Source organism: Cetorhinus maximus, chromosome 3, assembly GCF_964194155.1.
Source record: "Cetorhinus maximus chromosome 3, sCetMax3.hap1.1, whole genome shotgun sequence".
NCBI classification, from domain to species: Eukaryota; Metazoa; Chordata; class Chondrichthyes; order Lamniformes; family Cetorhinidae; genus Cetorhinus; species Cetorhinus maximus.
In genome coordinates this window covers 140,307,535-140,317,937 of record NC_135881.1, presented here as the reverse complement: position 1 = coordinate 140,317,937, position 10,403 = coordinate 140,307,535, and the positions used below count along the sequence as shown (strand labels likewise).

Below are 10,403 nucleotides of genomic sequence, written 5' to 3'. Positions count from 1 at the left end.
GGAAGGGTGTATGATGTGTGTCAGCTGAATCCTTCAAGCAAGAAGCAGGTCAAAAACAGTAAGTTGAGAATGGAAGTGAAAAGGAAAATAATACCGGCAAAGAGAGAATGTGAGATTAGAATGGCAGTCAACATAAAAAGGAATCCAAAAATCTTCTACCTGCATGTAAATACTAAGCAGGTAGTAAGAGGTGGAGTTAGTCCTATTCGGAACAAGGTGGGTGATATATGCTTAGAGGTGAGGGCAAGGCTGGAATACTTAATTAGTACTTTGTATTAGTATTTACTCAGGAAGAGGAAGCTGGCAAAATATTGGTAGGAGCAGAGATAGTAGAGGTAGTGGCTAGGGTGAAAATTGATAAGCAGGAGGTACTTGAAAGGATGGCTTGAAAGGTCCGGGTGGTTTGTATCCCAGGTTGCTAAAGGAAGTTGGGGTGGAGATAGCAGAAGGGCTTGTCATAATCTCCCAGTCTTCCCTTATATGGGGGAGATGCTGGAGGATTGGAGAGTGGCAAATGCTGACACCGTTAAGTAAACACGTGAGGACAGTCTTAGTAATTATAGGCTAGTTAGTTTGGCATCAGTGATGGGTAAGGTGTTTAGAAACCATAATCAGGGAGAAAATCAACAGGCACTTGGAGAGGTTTTTTGTTAATTAAAGATAGCCAGCATAGATTTGTGAAAGAACAAAGAACAAAGAAAAGTACAGCACAGGAACAGGCCCTTCGGCCCTCCAAGCCTGCGCCGATCATATTGCCCGTCAACTAAAACATTTTGCACTTCTGGGGTCCGTATCCCTCTATTCCCATCCTATTCATCTATTTGTCAAGCTGCCTCTAAAACACCACTATCGTATCTGCTTCCACCACCTCCTCTGGCAGCAAATTCCAGACACTCACTACCCTCTGCGTAAAAAACTTGCCCCACACATCTCCTCTATAGTTTTCTCCTCTCACCTTAAATCTATGTCCCCTAGTAATTGACTCTTCCACCCTGGGAAAAAGCTTCTGACTATCTACTCTGTCCATGCCACTCATAATTTTGTAAACTTCTATCAAGTCGCCCCTCAATCTCCGTCGCTCTAGTGAGAACAATCCAAGTTTCTCCAACCTCTCCTCATAGCTAATAACCTCCAGACCAGACAGCTTCCTGGTAAACCTCCTCTGCACTTTCTCCAACGCCTCCATATCCTTCTGGTAATGTGGCGACCAGAATTGCACGCAATATTCCAAGTGTGGCCTAACCAAGGTTCTATACAGCTGCAGCATGACTTCCCAGCTTTTATACTCAATACCCCTGCTAATGAAGGCAAGCATGCCATATGCCTTCCTGACTACCTTATCCAAAAGGCAAATCATGCTTGACAAATCTAATTGAATTATTCAATGAAGTAACAGAGAACGTTGATGAAAGGAGTGCAGTGGATGTCATCTGTATAAATTTTAAGAAAACATTTGACCAAGTGCCACATAAAAGGCTGGTTAACAAAATTGTGGCTCATGAAATAGGGTTAGTATCAGCTTGGATAAAAAAAAACTGCCTTAAGGACAGAAAATAGTGAGTCATGGTAAATGGTTGTTTTTCACACTGGAGGGTGGTAAACAGTGGTGTTCTCCAAAGGTCAGTGCTAGAACTGCTGCTTTTTTTGATACATAATGTGTATATATGACTAAGATATTGGAATACAGGGTAAAATTACAAAATTTGCTGATGATACGAAATTTAGAGAAGTGGCAAACAGTGAGGATGATACAAATCAAGTGCAACAGGACATAGATGGACTAGCAGAATGGACAGACCAATGGCAGTTGGAACTTAATGCAGTGTGAGGGAGAGGCAATAAAGACTTAATGGCACAATTCTAAAGAGTGTGCAGAGATAGAGGGACCTGGGGTGTGTATGCATACATCATTGAAAGTGGAAGGACCTATTGAGACAATGGTTAGCAAACCATATGGGGTCTTGTGCTTCAAAAATAGAGGTATTGAGAACAAAAGCAGGAAAGTTGTTCTAAATCTTTATAAAGCTCTGCTTAGGCCACAACTAGAATATTGTCTTCAGTTCTGGTCACCGCACTTTAGGAAGCTTGTGAGGGTCCCTGAGAGAATGCAGTGGAGATTTACCAGAATGGTTCCAGGGATGGGTCATTTTAGCTACAAGGTTGGGCTAGAGAAGCAGGGGTTTCTCTCCGCTGAGCAAAGGAGAATAAGGGAAAATTTGATAGAGCTGTCCTGGATTATGACAGGTTTGAATAAGGTAGACTGTTTCCATTAGCTAATGGTACAAGGACTATGGGACACAGATTTAAGGTTTTAGGCAAGAGATGCAGGGAGGATGTGAAGAAGGAATTTTTTTACACTAGAGTGGTAATAAACTGGAACTCACTGCCCCTGAGCATGGTGAGCGGGCTGTTTTGTCCTGGATGGTGACAAGCTTCTCGATTGTTGTTGGAGCTGCACTCATCCAGGCAAGTAGAGAGTATTCCATCACTTTCCTGACTTGTACCTTGTAGATAGTGGACAGGTTTTGGAGAGTCAAGAAGTGAGTTACTCGCCGCAGTTACTCTGACATGCTTTTGTAGCCACAGTATTTACACGGCTAGTCCAGTTCAGTTTCTGGTCAATGATAACACCCAGGATGTTGATAGTGGGGGATTCAGCGATGGTAATGCCATTGAATGTCAAGGGGCGATGGTTACATTCTCTCTTGTTGGAGATGGTCATTGCCTGGCACTTGTGTGGTGCAAATATTACTTGCCACTTGTCAGCCCAAGCCTGGATGTTGTCCAGGTCTTGCTGCATTTGGACATGGACTGGTACAGTATCTGAGGAGTCGTGAATGGTACTGAACATTGTGAAATCATCAGCAAACATCACCACTTCTGACCTTATGATGGAAGGAAGGTCATTGATGAAGCAGCTGAATATAGCTGGGCCTACAACACTATCCTGAAGAACTCCTGCAATGATGTCCTGGAACTGAGATGATTGTCCTCCAACAACCACAACCATCTTCCTTTGTGCTAGGTATGACTCCAACCAACAGAGAGATTTCCCCCTGATTCCCATTTACTCCAGTTTTGCTTGGGCTCCTTGATGCCACACTCAGTCAAATGCTGCCTTGATGTCAAGGGCAGTCACTCCCACCTCACCTCTGGGGTTCAGCTCTTTTGTCCATGTTTGAACCAAGGCTATAGTGAAGTCAGAAGCTGAGTGACCCTTACTGAACCCAAACTGAGCGTCAGTGAGCAGGTTTTTGCTAAGCAAGTGCTGCTTGATAGCACTGTTGAAGACCACTTCCATCATTTCACTGATGAGCTAGAGTGGAAGGAGGGGCGGTAATTGGCTGGGTTGTATTTGTCCTGCTTTTTGTGTACAGGACATACCTGGGAAATTTTCCACATTTCCGGGTAGATGCCTGTGTTGTAGCTGTACTGGAACAGCCTAGCTAAGGGCACGGCATGTTCTGGACCACTAAAGTGGCTAAAAGACCTAGGCTTGGCCAGGGGCAGCACTACAGTCAGTTGTAGAAATGGTGGGAGATGGCGGTATGGACACAGCAACTGCCTCTGCGCTCGTCTTCATCATCAGCATCTGTATTTGCTGATATCAAAAAGCAATGATTACGCACGCATGCAAATGGTAACAATGTCAAATAGGGCCTATGCCCCTGCCCTGGCTGGTCTGATACAACTCTCTAGTGTATACAGGAAAATCTAATTATTGAGAAGAGATTATTAGCCTGGATTCAACCATATTAATAAGATACAGGATGGATCATTAAGAGGCTAGACTATTTTAGAATGCAAAGCTTGTGTGGGAAGCAGGATCCCTGGATGCTTTTACTGGCAGGGTATTCTCGGGGCAGCTCCCTGGGCCAGTAGTACGGCCAGGGGACAAAAGGGGGGACTGAAGTTGTGTAAGTAATAAGTTTGAAATCCCCATGTGGCCATTAATTGAGTCAAGATTAATTGGGTTCACTGGGATAAAACAGCCACAGAAACTTTATCTTGTTGACTGAATTTTACAATTGTTAAATGGATAGCTAGAACAATATGGCCACAGAAACTCTGTCTTGTGATGTGTAGCTTCCTCTAAGGGGAAGTATAAATAATGGTTACTGTATCCATTAATTTTGAGAGAAGGACCCTCCCATGCATGCATTCTGAATAAACCAGCATGACTCTACTCTCTCCGGACTCTGTGTGGTGACTGAAATAACAATATTTAGAGATACTAGGAGGATGTTTCTCCTTGCCAAAGGAGCTTAGAACTAGAGAACAGAGTCTCATACTGAGGGGTTGGCCATTTAGAAGGAGGAATTTCTTCACTCAGTGTGTTGTGGTTCTTAGGGATTCTTTATCCCTGAGGGATATAACAGAGATCAACAGATTTTTGGATACTCAGGGAATCAGGGGTTATGGTAATAGGTGGGAAAATGAAAGTGAGATAGGAGATCTACTATGATCGTATTGAATAATGAAACTGACTAAATGGCTTACTCGCATTTCTTATGTTCAATACCTAAAAGTTTCAAGTTCCACGGCCTCAGTTGACTGTTGCTGCTGCTCTCCATATCGGATTCCATCATTATGTTTCCCTTGAACAAAATGTTGCTGATGTGATTTAGCTACAGTTCCACGTCCTTTGTCAAAATTTAGAGCTGGTAACTAAAACAACAAACACAAACAAAACAATTCTCATCTGTTATTTTACATCATAGTTTATTATAAGTAGAGACTTATATTCAAATCTTTGTTACCAATCATTAATTCCTAAAATTAAAATAAAAAGACATACACTGACAATTTAGACAATCAGGTCAATTATAATTCCCAGAATTTATAAAATGATAAGTTAAAAGTTACAAAATCAACCAGTTTCAAAATTATAAATATTCTAAGAAGTACCTAGGTTTCACCAACAATCTATCAATCAGCTTTGCTGGAGGCATGCAATTCTGGATCACTTCTGCCTCCCCAAACACCCAGTTATGCAGCAAAGTGGCAAGCCTGGGAGTAGATCACCAATTTTTTTTTAATTCATTTATGCGATGTAGGCATTGCTGGAAAGGCCAGCATTCATTCCTCATTCCTAATTGTCCTTGAAAAGATGGCAGCTCACCATCTTGAACCACTGCAGTCCCTGTGGTTTGGGAAACCCACAGCACTGTTAAAGAGGGAGTTACAGAATTTTAACCTAGCAACAATGTAGGAACGGTGAAATATTTCCAAGTCATGAAAGTGTGTGACTTGAAGGAGGACATGCAGGTGGTGTGTTCCTATGTGCCTGCTGCCGTTGTTCTTTTAGGTGGTAGAGGTCATGGGTTTGGAAGCTGCTGTCAAAGGAACCTTGGCAAGTTGATGCAGTGTAACTTGTAGATGGTATACACTGCTGCCTCCATGTGCGGGTGGTGGGGGGAGTTAATGTTTAAGGTGGTGGACTGAGTGCCAATCAAGTGGGCTGCATTGTCTTGGATGGTGTCAAGCTTCCTAAGTATTGTTGATGCTTCACCCATCCAGGAGTATTCCATCCTGTGCCATGCAGATAATAGACAGGCTTTGGCAAGTTAGAAGGTGAGTTACATGCTACAGAATTCTCTGTCTCTGACTTGCTCTTGTAGCCACAGCATTTATATGGCTGAGTTAATTAAGTTTCTGGTCAATGTTAACCCCCCCGAGCTGTTGATGGTGGGGATTTAACATTGGAAATGCCATTAAATATCAAGGGGAGATGGTGGTTTCTCTCTTGTTGCACAGTCATTGCCTAGCACTTGTCACGTGTGAATGTTGTTTGCCACTTGTCAGTCTAAGCCTGAAAATTGTCCAGGCGGGCACAGACTACTTCATTATCTGAGGAATTACAAATGGCACATCAGTGAACATCTTCACTTCTTATAATATGATGGAGGGAAGATCATTGATAAAGCAGCTGAAAATAGTTGGGCCTAGGATACTGCCCTGAGGAACGCTTGCAGTGTTGACCTGGGGTTGAAGTAATTGACCTCCAACAACCGCGACCATCTTCCTTTGTGCTAGGTATGTCTCCAATCAATGGAGAGTTTTCCCTTGATTCACACTGACTTCAATTTTGCTGGGGCTCCTTGATGCTACAGTCAATCAAATGCTCCCTCAAGGGTAATCACTCTCACTTCAGCTCTGGAATTCAGCTCCACATTTGGACCAAGGCTCCAATGAGGCCTGCAGCAGGAGGGTCCTGGGGGTACCCGAACTGAGCTTTGCTCAGCAGGTTATGCTGAGTAAGTTCCACTTGATAGCACTTTTGATGACACCTTCCATCACTTAGTTCATATTGAGAGTAGATTGACGGGGTAGTAGTTGGATTGGATTTATCCTGCTTATTATGGGCAGAACATACTGGGCAAATTTTCACATTGTCAGGTAGATGCTAGTGTCATAGCTGTACTGAAACAGCTTGGCTGGGGGCACACCTGTTCTGGATCACAAGTCTTCAGAACTACAGCCAGGATGTTGTCAGGGCTCATAGCTTACTTCTGTCTGGTGCAATCAGCCATTCCTTGAAATCATGTGGAGTGAATTGAAATGGCTGAAGACTGGTATCTGTTATGTTAGGATCTTCAGGAGGAGGCCGAGATGTAACATCTCCTCAGCAATTCTGACCGAATATGGTTGTAAATGTCTCAGCTTGTCTTTTGCACTAATGTGCTAGGCTCCGACATCATTCACAATGGGGATGTTGTGGAGCCTCTTCCTCCCCTTAATTGTTTAATTGTCATACCACCATTTATGACTGGATGTGGCAGGACTGCAGAGCCTTGGTCTGATCATTGCTTGTGGGATTGTTTGGCTTCGTCTTTCAGCTTCTCCCATTTTACTTGGGGTTGCCACAATGCTGGTTGATTACCCTTCTCCATCTCCTCCTGTCAGTCACTCATTCTTCTTCCAATCCAAATTTAAATCTCTTGCCACCACATCCAACCAAGGATGGGAAAGAAAAAAGCGTTTTGAGACATCCTAAACATATGAATTATGTTTCTCACATTTTGGAGTCTTAAGACTATTTTCTCACAGAAAGGATTTGGAAAAGAGTCAGATTCAGGGTTTTAAAGCTAAGTGTATTCATACAGAGATAAAAGATGGTTAAAATGCTAATAGGATAGACATTGGTGTTATTGAATGAAAGCAATAAACAATTAATGATATCTCAAAACACTCTATGAAAAGAAATTGCTGTATCTGTCTTGGATACACCTCAACTTTGACAGGCATGGCTGTCCTTTAAGATTATTTTCAGATAAAATTATCTTATATTGCTCAGTAAACTCGCTGATTCACTTTTAGTTTTCCTCTAATCCAATTTTGAAGAGTTACATACTAATGAAGAGCAGAATAGTTATACAATATCATGTACAAAACAATGCTTTTAGTATTTTGCTAACAATGCATTACCAGAACATACATGGTTCGTTGTTCATTCTTTCCATCCCAGTGAGAAATAATCTCTCACTCAAGGCAAAATAAATCCCATCTCTTATCTGAAGTAAACTAAATCTAATATATGATGCACAGCATTCCTATTTCCAGCTTGGTACTATACTATTGGTGATCATACCTGCTGCTTGCTTGCAGGTACATTCAAGAGATTGAGTAGCCGCTTGAGGTCTGAATATTCTCTATAACAAAAAAAAATCTTGACATAGTTGAAAACATAATTAATAATTAAAATTCAGTGAGCCCTTTTACTCCATTAATGTCTATTGCAGCTTTCAAATACAGTTCCATTATTTTTCCTGCTACTTCATATATAAAAAGTCTTGCATTCGCATTTATAAAGCACATTTCATGACCAGTGAAGTACTTTTGAAGTGCAGTCACTCTGTAATGCGGGAAGATATGTGAAGATATTTCAGTGTATATTTTGAATCACTTTTTTACTGCAGTTACTTTAATTGCAAAGAGTGGCAGTAAACATGTACATTGTAAACAGGGTGTAAAAATTAGGATATAAGCAGAAAATGCTAGAAATACTCAACTTTTCAGGTCAAGATTTTTCATCAATAAGAGTTCTGATGAAAGATGATAAAATATTAATTCTGTTTCTCTCTCCACAGATGCTGCCTGACTTGCTGAATAGTTCTAGCATTTTCTGTTTTTATTTCATATTTCCAGCATCTGCAGTGTTTTGCTTTTGTAAAGGTTGGGGAGTTGGTGAGAATGGGAGTTCTCTAAGTACTGGGTAATAGTCTCTTATTGAAATTTGAGTTAAAATTTGGAATTTAATTTACAAGTTGTAAAACTGTAAAAGAAAGTGCAATTTAGCCAGCACTTTACAGAAACTGCCTACCATTGGCAATTAACTCGAGCGGGTTGGGCACATGCCTGCCCGTCAAACAAAAACTTCTGCCCATGAAGAATACCAAATGGAGAAAGGGTTGAAAGAAATTGGCTGGTGTATTCGAAGAAAGCTGTTGCAGCTTTTTGCTTCTGCTGGAAACTGCACGGCTTCACAACGGCACGCAGATTAGTAAAGGAAGGTTGCAATGACTAGAAGCATCTCAATGACAGATTGCAATCTCACGAAATACATAAGGAGCTGCTCAAAATGCAATAAAATGGCTTGAAAGAAAGCCTGCAATGAAGACAATAGATGAGTACACACAAAGAAGAAGAAACATTGGCAATCACTGTTGACATGTATTAACGGCAATTATGCAGTACCTAGCTGACCATAACTCAGCATACAAGGCTTTATGAACATAACAATGGCAACTTTCTGCGAGAATTGAGATGATAGCTAAATTCGATCCTGCAGTGCAAGAATTTGTCCAACACATAAAAACGAAGAAATCCATGACCATTATCTTGCCTCTTGTTCAAAATGAACTAGTCTTGATGATGGCGTTGAAAGTGAAGAAAAACATTATTGAAAAGGTGGAGACTGCAAAATACTTTATTCTTGGCTGTACTCCTGATCTGAGTCACCAAGAGCAGATGTCCCTTGTTCTTTGTTATGTTGACATGATTCTGAAGTGAAGGTAAGGGAGAATTTTATTGACTTTCTTCCGGTTCAAGACAAAAGTGAACAAGGACTATCGGATTCTCACATGGCTGCGCTGGATGGACTTGGCTTCCAAATTACTGATTGAAGGAGACAGAGATGTGACAATAGGACAAATATGAAGGGCCAGAAACGAGGCGTACAGGTGCGCATCCTTCAACTCAACCGCCGAGCTTTTTTCACTCCATGTGGCTGCCACAACTTAAATCTGCTATTGGGAGATATGGCAAAGTGCAGTTCTAAAGCCATGACATTTTTTGGAGTTGTACAGCAAATTTACAATATATTTGCAGCTTCAACTAATAGATGGAAAATATCGAGAGTGAATGCTCTCTCTTTAACTCCAAGGCCGTTGTTAAACATGAGGTGAGAATGTCGAGTATGGTGTGTAAAAGCAATCCGTTACCAGATAAGTGATATCAGGAACAACTTGCTTAAAGTTGCTGAAGAATGTGATGACTCAAAAGTTAAAAGTGAGGCAGAGTCCTTGGTCAACTACGAACTCGAAAATTTTGAATTTCTGTTGCAATGGTTGTGTGGTATGACATCATTTTCGCCATGAACACTGTAAGCAAGACACTTCAATCCAGGGAAATGTAGCCTTAATTGGCCCGCCAGCGTGAAATCGCGGTGCAGTGCCGATCGCGGGCGGCGGTCTGACATTAATTGACAGGAAAATGCTGAAATCTGTTATTAAAGAAGTGATAACAGGACATCATAATATGATTAGGTAGAATCAGCATAGTTTTAAGGAAGGAAAATCATGTTTGACAAAGTTTTAGTTTTTTTAAGAATGTAACTGGCAGGGCAGACAAAAGGACGCCTGTGGTTTTGGTTTTTAAAAGACATTCAATAAGATGCCACACAAAAGATTGAAACAAAGAATAAGGCTTATGGGGTTGGTGGTGATATTAACATGGATAGATGATTGGATAAAGGACAGAAAACAGACTAGGAATAAATGGTTCATTTTCAGACTGTTACTAAAGCAAGGATTAATGCTGGGACCTCAGCTATTTACAATCTTTATAAATGACTTAGATGAACAGAACAAGTGTAATGTACCCAAGTTTTTACTAATGGCAAAGGTAGGAAAGTAGACTGTGAGAAGGACACAGAATCTGCGAAAGAGATATAGGGCAGAATCTTCCACTCCCACCAGCAGCGAGAATTGTGGAAGGTGGAAGCACTAAATTTGGCATGGCAATGCCACTACCTGGAAGTTCCCCTCCAAATTAAAATTCTCGCCAGCGGATAATTAGAAAGGTCAGAAATAAAAACAAAAAATGCTGGAAAACTCAGCAGAGTTTTGAGTCCGTATGACTCTTCTTCAGCTCTGAAGTTGTGGGGGGGGGCTGCGGGGGAC

General features: G+C 41.4%; 1 long non-coding RNA gene across 1 annotated transcript in view; it reads right to left on the bottom strand.

Annotated features, from left to right (window-relative positions):
• Positions 1-6,595: 6,595 nt before the first annotated feature.
• The window catches only part of LOC144678940 (uncharacterized), a 34,866-nt gene continuing 31,058 nt past the window's right edge, over positions 6,596-10,403 (bottom strand). Inside the window, exons 2-3 of the long non-coding RNA XR_013576219.1 lie at positions 7,592-7,652; positions 6,596-6,993 (exon numbers count right to left, since the gene is read on the bottom strand). This is a non-coding gene — a long non-coding RNA (uncharacterized LOC144678940). The remainder of the gene's footprint in view (positions 6,994-7,591; positions 7,653-10,403) is intronic.